The sequence below is a fragment of the Balaenoptera borealis genome, assembly GCF_965194805.1.
Source record: "Balaenoptera borealis genome assembly, chromosome: 16".
Classification (NCBI taxonomy): domain Eukaryota; kingdom Metazoa; phylum Chordata; class Mammalia; order Artiodactyla; family Balaenopteridae; genus Balaenoptera; species Balaenoptera borealis.
In genome coordinates, this window is record NC_138872.1 from 32,457,307 (window position 1) to 32,474,296 (window position 16,990).

General features: G+C 41.0%; 1 protein-coding gene across 4 annotated transcripts in view; it reads right to left on the reverse strand.

The window, feature by feature from the left end:
• SLC23A2 (solute carrier family 23 member 2) overlaps positions 1-16,990 on the reverse strand; it is a 141,888-nt gene that overhangs the window by 88,772 nt on the left and 36,126 nt on the right. The window contains exon 1 of one of the 4 annotated variants that reach the window (XM_082359060.1): positions 4,012-10,364. The exons of the other annotated variants lie outside the window; for them this stretch is intronic. The gene's annotated coding sequence lies outside the window, so the exon portion shown is untranslated. Of the gene's footprint in view, positions 1-4,011; positions 10,365-16,990 lie in introns of those variants that run through there. 4 annotated transcript variants of the gene reach the window in all.

The window sequence follows — 16,990 nt, forward strand, 5'->3', positions numbered from 1 at the left end:
TTGAAATGAGACTAGTGCAACAGAGAAACTGAACCTTTAAACTGTATCAAACTTAAGTTTAAATAGCCACTTGTGGCTGGTGGCAATCATACTAGACAGTTCAGTTATAGCCAATTTACTACGATTGTACGGATATTAAAATAATTCTGGAGTCAGCTCTACCCACCAGCAGAGCCTCCCATCAAGCCTCTTAGATAGCCTCAACCACCAGAGGGCAGACAGCAGAAGCAAGAAAAACTATAATCCTACAGCCTGTGGAACAAAAACCACATTTACAGAAAGATAGACAAGATGAAAAGGCAGAGGGCTATATACCAGATGAAGGAACAAGATACAACCCCAGAAAAACAACTAAATGAAGTGGAGATAGGCAACCTTCCAGAAAAAGAATTCAGAAAAATGATAGTGAAGATGATCCAGAACCTCGGAATAAGAATGGAGGCAAAGATTGAGAAGATGCAAGAAATGATTAACAAAGACCTAGAAGAATGAAAGAACAAACAAACAGAGATGACCAATACATTAACTGAAATGAAAACTACACTAGAAGGAATCAATAGCAGAATAACTGAGGCAGAAGAACGGATAAGTGACCTGGAAGACAGAATGGTGGAATTCACTGCTGCGGAACAGACTAAAGAAAAAAGAATGAAAAGAAATGAAGACAGCCTTAGAGACCTCTGGGACAACATTAAACGCAACAACATTCGCATTATAGGGGTCCAGAAGGAGAAGAGAGAGGGAAAGGACCAGAGAAAATATTTGAAGAGATTATAGTCGAAAACTTCACTAACATGGGAAAGGAAATAGCCACCCAAGTCCAGGAAGCGCAGCGAGTCCCATACAGGATAAACCCAAGGAGAAACATGCCAAGACACATAGTAATCAAATTGGCAAAAATTAAAGACAAAGAAAAATTATTGAAAGCAGCAAGGGAAAAACGACAAATAACATACAAGGGAACAGCTGATTTCTCAGCAGAAACTCTACAAGCCAGAAGGGAGTGGCATGATATACTTAAAGTGATGAAAGGGAAGAACCTACAACCAAGATTACTCTACCCGGGAAGGATCTCATTCAGATTTGATGGAGAAATCAAAAGGTTTACAGACAAGCAAAAGCTAAGAGAATTCAGCACCACCAAACCAGCTCTACAACAAATGCTAAAGGAACTTCTCTAAGTGGGAAACACAACAGAAGAAAAGGACCTACAAAAACAAACCCAAAACAATTAAGAATATGGTCATAGGAACATACATATCGATAATTACCTTAAACGTGAATGGATTAAATGCTCCAACCAAAAGACACAGGCTTGTTGAATGGATACAAAGACAAGACCCATATATATGCTGTCTACAAGAGACCCACTTTAGACCTAGGGACACATACAGACTGAAAGGGAGGGGATGGAAAAAGATATTCCATGCAAATGGAAATCAAAAGACAGCTGGAGTAGCTATACTCATATCAGATAAAATAGACTTTAAAATAAAGAGTGTTACAAGAGACAAGGAAGGACACTACATAATGATCAAGGGATCAATCCAAGAAGAAGATATGACAATTATAAATATATATGCACCCAACATAGGAGCACCTCAATACATAAGGCAACTGCTAACAGCTATAAAAGAGGAAATTGACAGTAACACAATAATAGTGCGGGACTTTATTAACACCTCACTTACACCAATGGACAGATCATCCAAAATGAAAATAAATAAGGAAACAGAAGCTTTAAATGACACAATAGACCAGATAGATTTAATTGATATTTATAGGACATTCCATCCAAAAACAGCAGATTACACGTTCTTCTCAAGTGCGCACGGAACATTCTCCAGGATAGATCACATGTTGGGTCACAAATCAAGCCTCAGTAAATTTAAGAAAATTGAAATCATATCAAGCATCTTTTCTGACCACAATGCTATGAGATTAGAAATGAATTACAGGGAAAAAACCGTAAAAAACACAAACACATGGAGGCTAAACAATACGTTACTAAATAACCAAGAGATCACTGAAGAAATCAAAGCGGAAATCAAAAAATACCTAGAGACAAATGACAATGAAAACACGATGACCCAAAACCTATGGGATGCAGCAAAAGCAGCTCTAAGAGGGAAGTTTATAGCTATACAAGCCCATCTAAAGAAACAAGAAAAATCTCAAGTAAACAATCTAACCTTACACCTAAAGAAACTAGAGAAAGAAGAACAAACAAAACCCAAAGTTAGCAGAAGGAAAGAAATCATAAAGTTCAGAGTGGAAATAAATGAAATAGAAACAAAGAAAACAAAGAACAAAAAAAAAAATAGTAATAATTCTGAATTCCCTACAGGTGCCCTAAAGGCACCTTAGGTTCCCTAAAGGCTGGGAAGACACTGAAAAGCACAAAAAAGAGGAGACAAAACCAATCTAGGATTAAATGGCCACACAGAATTCCAGGAAGGTGGCAAGGTGAGCTTAAATGGGCTAGAATGCCATACAAAAAATAGAACCAAAACATTCAATATCAAATCAAATGACAACATAAACCTAAAAAAGTAATCCAACCCCCAAAAAGTGGGTTGGGGAAGTAAAGTGGCAAGAGATAAGAAAGGGGGAGGAGAATCAAGACCCAAGGTGGATCTGACATGCTTGGAGAATCTTAGAGAATCTGGACAATGCTCCAAACTAACAGAAGATCCAAGTAAAAGTCAAAGGCAGGAAGCTACTGAAACAATCCCATGCAGCTAAGTTTCACTGAGGCAGAAAATATTAAAAACTCAATTTCAAACAACAGAAGTATGACTTGAACAATAAAAGAGATCCACCAAAAGATTAAAAAGCATTTGGAGAATTTGGCTTAAAAAATGAGAGGGCACAGGGACTTCCCTGGTGGTACAGTGGTTGGGAGTCCGCCTGCAAATGCAGGGGACACAGGTTCAAGCCCTGGTCCGGGAAGATCCCACATGCCACGGAGCAACTAAACCCATGCGCCACAGCTACTGAGCCTGAGCTCTGGAGCCCTTGAGCCACAACTACTGAAGCCCGCGTGCCACAGCTGCTGAGGCCCATGCACCTAGAGCCCGTGCTCCCAACGGGAGAGGCCACCACAATGGGATGCCCGCACACCGCAGCGAGGAGTAGCCCCCGCTCGCCCCAGCTGGAGAGAGCCCGCACGCAGCAACAAAGACCCAACAAAGCCAAAAATAAATTTATTTATTTAAAAAAAAGAGAGAGGGCACAAAGGATCCCTTCCAGGATTGGCACACATACAATCAAACATGCCTAGGTGTTTCTACTTTTTTTTGGGGGGGGGGCGGGGGGCACACAGCACAGCTTGCAGGATCTTAGTTCCCTGACCAGGGATTTAACTTGCACCCTTGGCAGTGAAAGCGCAGAGCCTTAGCCACGGGACTGCCAGGGAATTCCCTAAGATAAAGAAAAAAATACCACAAGCATGTAGGGGTGAGAAGGGACAGAAAACATTCACTGGCACTCAGATTAGAACAATGTTAGACCTTAGCACCAATTAATTTCCCACAGGGAATGAATAACCCAGACAAGCTGTCCTGCAAATGTGAAGGCAAACCTACAAGAAGTTTGGAAAGACAAGTAAGAAAACTTCTGTTCAAGGAATTCTCTTACGGACACTTCATCAACAAATACTTTAGATGAGCCAGGGGAAAAACTGAAATATAAACAAATAAGAAAAGAGAAAGAATTAGCAAAATTTGAAAATTCAATAGTTAGAGGGCAAAAAGGAAAAAATAAAAGAAATAGTTGCCAGAATATCAAGTTGCCTTTATAGAATAGAGCTAGGTGCACACACCAAAATTTTCTGAGGTGGCTCTTTTGGTTTAAATGTTCATGCACATTTTGCATTCTTGTTCACATTATATACATGTCTCTTTAAAGCAGCAGCTCTCAACGAAGAGTAATTTTTTTCCTCCAGGGGACATTTGGCAATGTCTGGAGGCATTTTTTGGTCGTCACAACTAGGGGGAGAGCTACTAGTACCTAATAAGTGGAGGCCAGGAGTGCTGCTAAACATGCACAGGACAGACAGTAATTTTTTGTTATATTTGATGCAAATATCTTATCCCAGCTTTTTGTTTGCTCATGAATTTTGTGAATGATCTTTTAGAACTGTTTTTATTTTTATGTAATCAAATCCATCAATCTTCTACACTGTGATTTAGCCACTGCAATCCATCAGCTTCCCAAGATCAGAAAAAAAAAAAAGATACAGTGTGACAGCAAACATACCTAAATATAAAATCTGCCTGAAGTAGCCCTGACATTTTTACCTTGACCAAGAGCTTATGTTTTCCAGAAGACAGGACAGGCAAAGAGGATGGTGAAATTGTTAGATTTTTACAAGACCACTTGCCTTACAGTCACATTCAGAGGGACCAATAAGTTCTTTGCTCTACATCCAGCCCCACTGCCATTAGGATGCCAGCAGACCCACATTAACTTTAGGGAAAATGACAGGACTTTAATGTAGAATACATTTATTCCACTAGGTTAATTTTATCTTCATGTTTGTTTCAGATGTGTACATCCATTGCAGTAGCCAACCCTCCCCACTGCTCCCCATCACCAGGAACTGAGGGGGACCAATTCCATCCTGACAAGACCACTTTTCGTCAAGTACTCTGTACTCCATTTCCCTACCAAATGTTTAACTGACCCTCACAAGCTATACTGAGGGGACCCATCCACTCCCTTTGTCTCTTACCGAACAGCAGCCTTCAGAGAGTCCTGAAGATATAGACCCAAATGAGCATGAAAGGTTTTGGGGCCAAAGAAAGTACAGGGCAGGAAGCTTTGAGAAAGGCTTTGGGGCAGAGGGCTGCAAAGCCTGGGAAGGGCGGACAAATGGAGGGAAGAAGAAGAGGAAGAAAGGGAGAAGACAGTGAACACTGAAAACAAAAACATATCCTTTTAAGTTCCAAAATGACAGAGTACTCAACAGCCAAGTACTCAAGACTGATGAAGACAGCCTGAAGGCCAGAAACCACTCATCAACCTGAGATCAGAGTGTTTTATGCACAGACCCGAACTTTTGTGTGGGGAAATGCCAAGGCCCAAAGGCAAACGCAACAAAAGATTTAAAAAGGTGGAGTTTAGGGACCGTGTTAGAATTTGTGGTAAAACAAAAGGCAAAATCTCCCAGGGAACCTGACACCAGGGAAAGTTTGTCCTCCCACAGTACCCAGTGACGCGACTTCCTACTCCTTGCAAAAGAAAGAGAATAAGCAAAGCCACTGCTATCTTGCCCCTGACCACATGACAAGGGGAAAGGAGGTGCTGGGTGATAAAAGATAAGATTCACAAATAACGAAAACGATAATAATGACAGCAGTTTTCCAGCTAAGCGCCTATGTGTGCCAGACACATCTCTTACATCTCATTATATAAATGGCAATTATTTCTCCCTAGTAAGCATAGTATTACTTGATAGGCACAATAACTCCACAAAAGTGGAAACTGAGCTTCAGAGAAGTTAAGTAACTTGCCAAAGGACACACAGCTATAAGCAGTGAGCAGCAGGATTCAAACTTTAATCAGTATTCCTGTCCTAACAATGTTTGTACAAACAAGGCATAAAACTATCCTCAGTTTACAGCCAACCTCCCTGAGTGAATAGGGTCCAGGCCAGCTGGCCTTAAACATTGTCTTCAGGATACTTTCTGTCCTCCTTGTGATTTTTGAGGGAGGTCCGAGGGGCAGAAATGGCCGAGCTCCCGCTCCAGGGCTAAAGCCTGTTCCCCTTAGACCAGGAACCCCCAAATCTGCGCACTTCTGGCCACTCCGTGGCACGAGCCATCATCTCAACAGCACAACAGCCTCTTGTCTCATTTTCTTGTCCCATCTTGATAGCTCTACTGCAGCAGGCACGGCCATGCTACAGAAACTACCATACCCTTTGATGGCGTCCTAATTAGCCAGTGAATGACACCCAAATTCCTTAACAAGGCTGCAGGTCCACTGTGAAGCCTATGGTGAAATTTGCCCTCGCTGTGCTGCAGTTTCCATCTTTCAGTTCCTTGAAGGTGTTGGGTTCTCCTCTAGCCCTCAGGCCCTTGCACATGCTGTCCCTCCAAAATAGGCACCCTTCATCTCGTCCCTTTCCCTTGGGGTAACTCCCATCAGTGCTGCCTCTGATCACCACACCTCATCATGGCGTCTGGGAACCATAAAGATGGTTACGATACAACAAGATAATGTCTACCTGCTCAGCCAGACAGGTGCAGGACAAGAGGCATTATGCCCAGTGCCTAACTTCACACCTGTATTAAAGGCTCCCCAAAATATGTAGAACGAATAAATGATGCTTAAAAATATAATAATAAAGGTACTTCATATAATGTAACAGTCATTCTTGCTTAATACTCTTTCTTAATCTTGGAAAAGGAAAGTAACAGCCAATATCAAACTTATCTGTGATACAACAGATACATTAATGTCAAGGACAAGCCAGGTTGTCGACATCACTGTTATCATTCAACTGACAGAGAAAGATGAGGGGAAATATTTGAAAGGAAAAGAGTGAATTATAGCCACATTAAGAGATACGAAAATTGTAGAGAATCTTTGCATAGATGGCTAGATACAAACACATGAGCAAAGCTCCTTCAGTGCTGACTGATTCTAACATTTCCCAGTTGCCAGCAATAAGCATCTAGATCAGAAGCTAGCAAACCATTGCCTGGCCTGGTTTGGTGTGGTCCCCAGCTATGAATGATTTTTACATTTTTAAAAGGTTATAAACAACCTCAAGGAAGAAGAACATATGACAGAGGCCATCTGGCCCACGAAACCTAAGATATTTACAGAAAAGTCTGCTGACTCCTAAAGGTAAGAGGATGAAGGAATCCTGTTTAGAATGGCAATAACAGCATTAAATACTTAATAAATTTAACAAAAAATGAGCATGTATTTGTATTTATTTACAAATAAAGCTATAAACTATTATTAAGGGCCATAAAATAACCAGAAAAACAGATAATATTCTTGGATAAGAGACCTACTATAAGGGTATACATTCTCCTACAAACATAAAGTATATAAATTTAATAAAAATCAATTAATACCTTAAAGGGGGAGAAAAGGGGGCTTGCTAAAATTCCTGTGGAAGAATAAGCAAAAGTAGCCACAAATATTTGAAAAAAGAATAGGAAGAACATGTTCTATCAGAAAGGGACCCTAAAGTTGTAGTAAACAGAGGAGGTCAACTTAGGTACAAAAAGAGACAAATAGGTCACACAACAGAAAACCCACAAAATGACAAATATATGATGTGGGAAGCATTTAAATCTTAAAACAAAGTATGGATTTTTCAATACAACATGCCAAGACAACTGGTTCACTATTAATAAAATCCAGAAAAGTAATAAAGCCACTAAATGACTGTATAATGTTAGGGTAGGGGACTCCTTTTTTAGTATATCGTTAAAGATGAAAAAGAGATGGAGGCTGATAGATTTTTACAATATAAATTTTTTTAGATTTCTATATGGACAAAAATCCAACAAAATCAAAAGGCAAAATATAATATAGGTAAGATAATGTGTTGATATCTTTACTATCTGAAGAGCTCTTGCAAACCAATAAACAGAAAACAAAAATCCTTAGTATAAAAATGGCCAAGACATATGAGCTTCTAATCCTGTCTCCCACAAAAACAAATAGCAAAATAAATGTTTGATCCTTGTTTAAAATCAAAAGTACAGGGGCTTCCGTGGTGGCGCAGTGGTTGAGAATCTGCCTGCCAATGCAGGGGACACGGGTTCGAGCCCTGGTCTGGGAAGATCCCACATGCCGCGGAGCAACTGGGCCCATGAGCCACAATTACTGAGCCTGCGCGTCTGGAGCCTGTGCTCCGCAACAAGAGAGGCCGCGATAGTGAGAGGCCCGCGCACCGCGATGAAGAGTGGCCCCCGCTTGCCACAACTGGAGAAAGCCCTCGCACAGAAACGAAGACCCAACACAGCCATAAATAAAATAAATAAATAAAATTTTAAAAAAAAAATCAAAAGTACATTAAAATGAGGTATACTTTTTTTTTTAACCTACATCAGTTATTTATAATACCCTTATTGTTCAGTGGTAGAGAAACAGACGAACACTCCTAATGAAAAATAAATTTGCTAATAAGAAGGTAATTTGGTTATATGTATCAAGAATTATAAATATTCATATTCACTTCTAATATGTCCTGAGGAAATGCTACTTCTAGGAATGTATTTTAAGGTAATAATTAGGACATATAAAGATTTAGCTACAAAATTGTGCATGTTAACATTGTTAATAAGACAAAAATCAAGAAAAATCTAATATCCAACACTAGGGAATTGAATGGTAAAACTACGGTATGTGCATACAAAGGAATGCCATTGCAGCCACTCAAAAGATGGCACACGGACTTCCCTGGTGGTGCAGTGATTAAGAATCCACCTGCCAATGCAGGGGATATGGGTTTGAGCCCTGGTCCGGGAAGATCTCACATGCCGCGGAGCAACTAAGACCGTGAGCCACAACTACTGAGCCGGCGCACCCTAGAGCCCGTGCTCCACAACAAGAGAAGCCACCAGAAGGAGAAGCCGGGGCACCGTAACAAAGAGTAGCCCCCACTCGCAGCAACGAGAAAGCCCACGCACAGCAACAAAGACCCGGCGCAGCCAAAAATAAATAAATAAATAATTAATTTTAAAAAAAGATGGCACAGAAATATTTATTGACGTGGGAAAATGTTTGCCCTATGTTATATAAGGAAACAGGTTTTTTTTTTTCTAAAGTATAATATTATACTAAAGGAAATAAGCCAGTCACAGAAGGACAAACACGACATGATTCCACTTATGTGAGGTATCTGAAACAGTCACTCATAGAAGCAGAGAGTAGAATGGTGGTTGCCAGGGGCTGGCGGGGAGGGGGAAGTGGGGAGTTGCTTTTCAGCAGGTATAAAGTTTATTAAGCAAGATGAATAAGTTCTAGAGATCTGCTGTACAACATCATGCCTATAGTTAACAACACTGTATTGTTCACTTAAAAGTTTGTTAAGAGGGTAGATCTCAGTAATAATAAATAATAATAATAAAAGATATCAATTTTCTAAAATAATGCAGTGAAAAGAATTAAAGGAAATTTATACAATGAAAAAAGCAGTATGTACAGCAATAACCCACTGTGTATGGATAAGTGTGCCACACGCATATACACACCAAAATGTTAACCAAAATGTTGACTGGTGGGACAGCAAAGGACTTATCTTTTTCCTTTTATTCCTCTATTTTTCCTGAAGTTATTTACTCAACAATGAAAGCTATGCTCTCTTTCTCCCCCAAGAGCCACATCAGCACCCAGATCAAATCCAGAGAAGTGATCAGTTCCCCGTAACAAGGGGATACAAAGCCATTCAGTCCTTTCTGTTGAGAGATCAGGACACAACTCTATAATTGCAAAGTGGTGTGGAGTAAAGTTCTCATGTTTAAAGTTGCAAAGTAATTTTTGTTGTCAGAGAACAGAGAAAAGCCAAGGCTTTGTAAATTATACTTAGCAAGGAGGGAACTGACAACAAAAGAGGCGTATCAATAGCCAAGGCTCCCCCAAGAAGTGGTCCTCAACTTTGACTCTGTGTTGGAACCACCTAAGAACTTTAAAAATACTCTCTACCCACCCAGAAAGTCTACTGAACAGGACTGTATAGCCTGAGCATTTAGATTTTATAAAACTCTCCTGAAGCCAGAGTTAAAAATCCCTACCTTAGAGCAAGCAAGAAATCACTGCAGACTCAAAAAATAATAAATCAACCTCAATAAATGTAAGCCTCACAGGGTGGGAAAATAGCAATTTGGGAAATTCTGCTATGAGCAAATAGAAAAGGAAAATATTCAGATCTTTAACAAATCTTTCAATTCCCTAAAGATTGAGCCACCAGCTCTCTAGCCACCGATAATCATGCACAAATGCAGAATAACAATTCTTAATCAGTGTTTATTTCACCAGCTATTCAGCCAGAGATCATTTCTTTCTTTTTTTAAAAATAAATTTATTTATTTATTCATTTATTTAATTTTTGGCTGCATTGGGTCTTCGCTGCTGCACGCGGGTTTTCTCTAGCTGCTGAGAGCAGGGGCTACTCTTTGTTGTGGTGCGCGGGCCTCCCATTGTGGTGGCCTCTCCCATTGCACAGCACGTGCTCCAGGCACACGGGCCTCAGCAGTTCTGGCACACGGGCTTCAGTAGTTGTGGCTCGCGGGCTCCAGAGCGCAGGCTCAGTAGTTGTGGCACACGAGCTTAGTTGCTCTGCGGCACGTGGGATCTTCCTGGACCAGGGCTCGAACCCGTGTCCCCTGCATTGGCAGGCGGATTCTTAAACACTGCACCACCAGGGAAGCTCCAGTGATCATTTCTTTTGCACTGAATTTTTTTATCTGACCATTTCTTCCCTGTCAGTGTCAACCCTTTCAACTGTGGCTTACCATGGCCACCTGACTTGAAAGTATGATGGTACTACCCAAACAGCGGATTTAAGGGCCAAACTGCTCCTGGAATATAATACCAACATCTTTTGTGTTTCTTGGAAGCACAACCAAATGCTAAGAAAACGTGTCTTCCCAGCATCAGCACCTAGTAGTCCCTAGTACACAACATACAAAACACTCTATGGCTGAATGAATTAATCACTAAGAGTCCTCTGAAGGATAGAATCCCCCCGTGTACACTTCATCTTTATATTTCAGTTCATAAAATAGAACTCAACAAATGTTGATGAGATCCACATTTACCCCAAATAGACAGCACTGAATGAATACTACATCGAAAACATAACTGCACAGCAAATCCATCATTTGATCTGGATACAAAAACCTACAGTTCTCCAAAATGATAAAGAATAAGAAAAAAAAAGAATAGAGCAGGACTTCCCTGGTGGCACAGTGGTTAGGACTCCACGCTCCCAATGCAGGGGGCCTGGGTTCAATCCCTGGTCAGGGAACTAGATCCCACATGCATGCCACAACTAAGGAGCCCGTGAGCCTCAACTAAGACCCAGCACAACCAAGTAAATAAAAAAAATTAAAAAGGAATAGAGAGAATAAGAATCAATGGTTCATGTACCTAAGACTTAATTGGGAATCTTATTCAACATGCAGATTTCTTACACACATATAGTGGCAGAAAAATATTCAAAGCTGTTTTTATTATAACAGTCCCAAACTCAAGACACAGAAACGTCCATCAACAGGCAAATAGATAAACAAAACATGGTGGGTCCATACAAAGGGATACTAAGCAATTAAAAGGAAGCAAATACTGATGCACCTAATAACATGGAGAAATCGCACAGACACAACATTGAGTGAAAGAAGCCAGGCACAAGACGTGCTGCCTGAATCCCTATAGACAAAACTAATCTTCGGTGGCAGGAAACAGTTAGTGGTGACCTACAGCAGCAAAGATGGGAAGGAGGGACTCCAGAGGCAGAGGAAGGAACCTATGGAGTGACAGAAATGTTCCATAACTTAGCTATGATTCTGGTGGCTCCATTTGTATGTATATCCATTTACTGTATGTAAACTATGTCTCAGTAAAGTTGATTTTAGAAGAAAAAAAATTTTTAACTCCCATAATCCCACCAACTTTAAAAAGTGTCCCCTCCCCCAAATTCTGATTCCACAGACCTGCATCGAAACCTGGGACTTACATTTTTAACAAATGCACAAATGTTCTGATGCTAGTGGTCCTCAGATCAACACCTCTGGATGGGCAACCTGGGGTGCGATAAAGCTATTTTCTCCACTTGCAGAAATCTATCTAGACAGGTGAGAGTATATGACCACGAAAGAAAACTCTGGGATAAGGAAACTCAAAACCTCAACTTGCCAAGTGGTAGTCTGGTCCTTCCCAAGATACAAACAAGAACTTTCAGAGCTGGCCAGGTTCAATGATAAAGCACATTTTAAAAGTCAATTTGTAGCTCTCTGCTTAAATCCGATCATTAGGGGATTATAGTTGAACTGTGGCTGCTCCATTAAATTCTGTTAAATGCTAAGATTTGACCTAAATGCTTTTAATTCAAGCCAAAAGAAAGATTACTGGAACAAATATCAACTTGTACGTGATCAAACTTCCTTTAAATATGATGACTTAAATCGTTGCCTAACATACAGTCTTGCTTTAGGGGGTTTAGAATTCTGACACTGACCCTGGCTAGCTATCATTATTCCATTTAAAAAGTAATGAAATGAACCTGTAAGAAGTGGTTATCATTTGACCTTGTGATTACAGCTATGGTATAACTGGGGGAAAAAAAAAAATCATCCTACAGCCTTTTCCAAAACACTCTAAGAACCCTTGCTCTTATTCTTCACACTGCAAGTCACCACCCACTAGTGGGCCATGAAACCAACTGGATCTCAACCAGAATTTGCAGAACAATGAAATTTAACAGAATAAAGAAAATTCAGAGCACATCTCACAAGATAAGGGTAACCCAGAGTTTCAAGGCAAAAACTGTGGGTCAGTCAAAAAGAGCCTAAAAGTCACTGATATAAACTAAAGTTCTGCCCAGTGACACAAAAGGCATATTTCAAGCGCCCAATTTAAATCAGGTTATTTGCTGAACTTTAACATACTCACAGAAATAATTTGCCAAAGTGGTACAAGATGATGACACTGATTAACAAAATATCATAACATCCCCTTGCCACAAGGATGGAGAGAGCACCCAGAATCATGGCCTCAGAGTGGCCTTTTCTTTAAAATCTATCAGAGCTCTAAACCAAACCACCTCAGTGACTGCAATCAAGACAGGCTCTGTTGCACCCCAATGAGCTGTGTAAGCTTCTGTCACTGTCTTGGTTTGTCAATTTGTTCCCTTAAGAAGAAGGGACTTTTAAAAAGTTAGATAAAACTGGATTTCTGAAGGGGAATCAGGGTTGGTTGTCAGGTTTCATCTCAGAAACCACCTGCTGAGAACCTCAGGAGCCCCTGGGCCTATGAGGCGCCCATGGCACAATCCTACAGGCAAAGTGAAAGGGAAAGGGCCCCAGGATGAATGCTGCTCAAATACTTAGGAATCACCTAAAAATATAGTCAGGGTCCTCAACAGTGGGCCAGAGAGGATGCAAAGCCACTGGATAGACATGGCAAATATTCTTGGAACATCCGTGGGGTGAGGTGCGCAGGGAAGATCATTCCTAGTTGAAAGCAAATATTTTTGGAGCATAAGATGACATGCCTAGCTGATAAAATGATGGAAGATGTTAAAGAATATGTTCTGCCTGCAGAAGACACCTTCAGTCTCTTCCAGAGACTTGGCCTGGGAAGCCCTTGGTACAGAATAAGCTCTAGTCCCAAACTAGACTCTAAATCCTAAAGAAGCTTAGATCTAGCCCAAGACAGGTTGTTTTGCTGATGTCAATTTACACACAGCCTGAGCCATGAAAATTGGTGGTCGTGCTATCTAGGGGAGAAAACAATGCCTCATTGACTGCTCAGTCAGGGGAAAGATGGAGTCAAGTTTACAGTAAAAGGTCAAAGCAGCTGATGTTTTGTTAGTTTGGTGGCTTTAAAATACAAAGTCATCAGTGATCTCTGTTTTTCTGACCTAATGTTGCAGGTCGTAGGTATCAGATGCTGTGGCTAGTACCATCCAACAGAAATCTCCTCCCCAAACTTTATTCAAAATTATGACAAGACCTTAACACTCATCATCCTCACTGTGCCTCTCCTGCCCCAGGTACTATCCATATGAACCATGTTGACCTGCAGAGTTCTCAGGGCTTAGCTCAAAAAGTCTCCTCCTATAGGAATCATTCTTGGGTTAGCTGTCCCTCTACTTCCATGTTTCAATGGCACACAGCTTCTTGGTCCAGCTTCCCAACCAGGCAGGGATGGGGCAGGGACACAGTGTTCATCACATAAAAGGCATTCAAATATATGAAGAAAAGAGAATTTTTCCATGGGCCAGTTAGCCATACAACCAAAACAAAACCTAATCCCTGCCCTCCAGATTCACTCAAGGAAATCATGTGGCTGGGATAAGAGAGAGGGTGAGGGAGAGGTAGTGGAGCAAAAGGTATAGTCTGTGGGCCAGAATTAAAATATAAACGGATATTTGAGAAAACTCAAGCAGAATCAAGATGGATTTTATTGCACTTATTTCCACTGTGTGATTTAACATATCACTTTTTGTACAAATGATGTATTTTTATGGAAACACTATTTTTAGTGTATTAATACTATTTTTAATGTACAGGGGCCACTGAAAAGCTAATTTTATATGGAATTTTAATGACAAGATAAAACATGTGCAAAATTGACTATCTATTATATCCAAGATACAAACATGATATCACTTACACGTATAAAAATCCTAGGAGGGGTTGTTATTATCCCCACAGTTTAAAACTGAGGCACAGAGAGGGTGATATACCCTTGGACAAAAGCCAAGGGCAGGTGACAAACAAAGCAATCACTGAGAGCATGAAAACTGCTCCTATTCGCTTACAGACTGACTAATAGAACAAGGCTCTAAAGATGAACAGCCAGAAAAGGCCTGAGATGTTATGTCTGAAGGTCATTTTGGAGGAAGCTGAGGAAAGCCCCCAGTTACTGTCAGGGAATAAAAAGAAAGACACTTTCTCCTCTTCCGCACCTCCAAGTAACCTTTGTCATTTGATGTCTCCCCCCACCTTTCCAGTACAAAAACAGACTTGGGTGCTCAAGTAACCTCCAGGGGATGGCTCTGCCCTGCTAACCCTGTGCCCCCTCAGTACCACCCCAGCTCCTGCTTCATCCTCCCTTTCTAGCACACAGATGACTTATCTGTCACCTCTAGCTACTGTTGCCACTGCTACCCCCGCTGGAGAAGAGAAGGCACTGCCCATGTGCTGGGAGAAGCATTTCCATGCCTCAAGCTCAAATGGACTAATCAGCTCTCTCCCTGAATTACCCTCCAGACCACACCATTCCTCTTTGGAATGTTCTCACCTTTCCTCTGCCCCAACTGCCAAAACCAAATTTCCTTCTCTCACCTGCAGAGAGAGGTCAAGGCCCACCTTTCCTTAATTTCCTGACTACCCATTACACCTGCTCTGTTTTGCTGGACTTTGGCACAGTTACTTAGTTCTCTCAACCACCTGCTCTCTTCCTATAGTCTGGAAGAAATCCTATTTGCAAATCTCTTCTGCAATATTTTTTTTCTCCCCTCCAAGCCCTCCTGCCCCCTATTCCAGTTTACTAAGAGTTCTGTCTCCTCCTCCCCACAGAGTCTCCCAAGATAAGGAAAGGGGCACTCTGAAATCTCACCTACCCTGATGGATTAACTGATGGCTGAATAGTGGGTTTGACTACACTGCACCGCAATTACCTGGGGCTGGGACACTGTAATTCTGCTCTAGACTAAAAGCAAGTACACAGTGATTGAAATAAATTTTCCCTGACCTTCATTAAATGGGAGCCTTTCTCCTGACCTTTAATAAACATCCCATGCCTGTGAGTATGTTATATATATATTTTGTTCTGCAGAGGAGCATGTTCCTCCTAACCCATTAAAAAAAAAAAAAAACCCACATCCATTCAATACAGAGACTACAATTACTTAGAATCCTATGGCACAGATGTATTGCTTTTTTTGGTGTCAAAACCTGACATTTTTACAACCCCAAAACCTTAAAAGGAGTAAAAATAGATGTATTCAGCTATAAAAGAGGCTCCAGCTCTCCCTGAGGTTTGTTTAATCTATGTTCCTTGTTGCCTGTGTACTTACTTTTCCTCAAACCCCTAAAATTCTGTATAAAAGAGCACAGAGGGCCTTGGAAGTCCCAGGACTGGACCTCACTCAGAAAATAAGGTAAATGAGCACCTGAAAAACACTGAATCTAACATTTTAATTGCTGCAGATCAGGTTTTTATTGTCACTCTCACATATTTAATGAAGGGCATTGCCTTCTAAGAGTTGCATAAATCTTAATGTTATTAATATTCAAATAATGTCTGACAGCACCAAGAAAGACTGTGGAGACTTTCTGGTAACCCAGCTCAGGAAACTTGAGCCATAGGCTCCTCACCCACCTACACAGACATACACACACATAGCCATATATTCGCAGGAAAAAAAAACAAAACAAAACAGACGCACAGTCTCATAGACAGGAGCACACATAGTCACAGATGCATGTGCATGGAAACAGACACCCATGAACCCAGATGCACAGACATAGGCACATATAGATGCAGACACTAATTCCCCAAAGCAAAGCTTTTGTACCAAGAAATGGTCTTACCTGCAGAGCGAAATCTTACTGTATCCCCCCACAATATTTTGTATTCAGTGCCCTACCCACCAATTCTGTGCTGGGATCTGTGTGAGGCTGGGATCCTTCTGATGCTCAGCATGAGACGCTTCAGGTGCTGAAGGAATTTTGGCTTTTATAACCCACATAGGCTCACCAAAATTGTATAACACCACCACCTAGTCAGAAATGCTATCTACTTTGTATTACACAATAGCCACCCCCTGGTTACACACAGTTACTGCATGCCTCTAGTATGGTCTGTTTACCATCAATCTGTAGCAGGTTTCTATGTGGCAGCCTGGATATTCTATTGTGGAAACCAAGCAGCTGCTGGGATTACATTTCTCAAACCCACACAAATAAGGAAAATTAAAACCTATCTTTCCAAACCCTTCCGTTCAGATGAACAAGTCCACCCACACTGCTTTCAGCTCAGTGAAAAGGGAGATTAATTTTACTCCCTGGTAATTTTTCAATTCCCCAATCAGGGGCCCAAAGACAACTATTTTCAAAGCTCAAAGACTTTCAGAGATTAAAAATAGATCTGAAGGTATGATTTCTTCATTAGATTACAGGCAGAGCCAACAATAACCATAACATTGAGAGCTAACTGCTGGAGCCCCACTGGATGTGGCACCTGGTGTACACTCCCAGCTGCAGAGGCCCCACTGGACAGTGAAAGTGCC